Here is a 1,733-nt window from a genome sequence, read left to right on the forward strand (position 1 = left end):
GCAGTTTGGGCAGCATAGAGCAGACACCCAGGGACACAGCTTACTCTAGAGGACAACACTGAGCAACAGCAGTAAGGGCTTCTGCCTGCAGAGGGTCCTGATGCCACCTGCCAGGGGTCAGGGTGGCACAAACAGGCATGGACTTCACAGTGGGTGTGCTGGCAGCCAGATGCATCCTCATCCCTCGGGACACACCCTGCTTCCCAAGCAGCTTGTCAGTGGTCATCTCCAGATTGGAAAGACTTTCTGACTTTTTGAGACATGAGATTTTTCTGGAAGTCACAGCCCAACTCCTATGCCTTCTCCATACCAGGTTTCTTTGCAACACAACAGAACCTGTGACCACATCTCCCTTGTCAACTGGGACTGGGTCATCCATTATAAACAAGGTCTGCTTCTAGTGTGTGGTGTCAAGTGCGCTGAGGTTGAACTCATAGGCATTGTCCCAGAAGAGTACCTTGCTGTGGTAATCCTTGTCAGCGCTTCAGGGTACTAGGTGCGGGGCAGCGGTGGTCAGCCAGATGACCCCATCCTCCTTCAGCCATGCGTCCCGGGCATACAAGATGGATTCAATCATGAATTCAAGCAGCAGGCAGGTCCCCATCCACTCAGATACCAATACATCTACTTTCTCAGGAAGAACTATGTCCTTTTGATGGAACACAGTGATGGTGTCAGGAGAGCCATTCTGCAGGACCAGCTGGCCTGTATGCTGTGCCATCTCACTGACCTCCACAGCATATACTGCCTTGGGCCACGCATGGTGCGCACAGAATAGGCTGATGATGCCAGTACCACAGCCAACATCCAGGATGACCTTGTCCTTCAAGGATTCCTTGTTCTGCAGAATGACACTGTGGTACTTCGTCGTCCATCACTGGCCTGCCAACATTTCCAAATGAAGCTTCAGAGTCCCGTAGCTGCCGAAGTATTCCTTATCCTGCCACATGTCCTCAGGATCGTACTCTTCCACCTGCCTCTCCATGTGGTTCACTGGGATATACCCATAGCAGCCTGCCCGTTCATCCCACCACCAGTGAGCTATGGTTTGTCTCAGGATAAGAATTTTTCTCCCTTCAAAAAACTGAGCTAGGTCTCATCAGTAGCAGCATAGTCTGCAGTGGTCACAAATTCCTCTGGCTGTGGCTGCACACTCTTGCAGGAGCTGGGCCTCGCCAAACCCCATGGGCTCCTCTTCCTGCTCTTGCAATTCACTTTGGGGACAGTCAGCTGATGTTGCCATAGTTCACTTAAGCACTGCCTCATAACTGATGCTTTTATTATTTCACTATCCCATCCATTTCTTGTCCTTGTTTCTTCATTAAATTATGAGTTTACACCACATAAGGGACGCCAGTCCCCATCCAGCACTCAGGCCACCACCCAATTGTGTTAATCTTAACAGATATGTATGTGAAGAAATTTGACAGCTTTCAATATATTTACCACAAAATAAATATCAAAAATAGATGAGCTAAGGATTCAGCTCAGGAAGTTGAGAGTTATAGCGTAAGCCTAAAGAGATAAGAAGAAAGCAAAAAATAAACTCAAAAGGAAAAATGGAGCTCTTTTAGGAAAACTTAGGATTCCCACTGGCCCAGCCGCTGGCCCCAGCTCTGCCCTGCATAATGAAATGGCTCATCGGGTGAATGGGAATGCTGTACAGTTAAAAGAAGAGGAAGAAGCATGCACACTTCCAATGTAGCTCTCACAGAACACTGCCAGACACTGAT

At 48.6% G+C, this 1,733-nt stretch overlaps 1 pseudogene; it reads right to left on the bottom strand.

Annotated features, from left to right (window-relative positions):
* Positions 1–222: 222 nt before the first annotated feature.
* Positions 223–1,289, bottom strand: LOC101581830 (annotated as a pseudogene).
* Positions 1,290–1,733: the final 444 nt, after the last annotated feature.

Source organism: Octodon degus, unplaced genomic scaffold (assembly GCF_000260255.1).
Source record: "Octodon degus isolate 3935 unplaced genomic scaffold, OctDeg1.0 scaffold00091, whole genome shotgun sequence".
NCBI lineage: Eukaryota > Metazoa > Chordata > Mammalia > Rodentia > Octodontidae > Octodon > Octodon degus.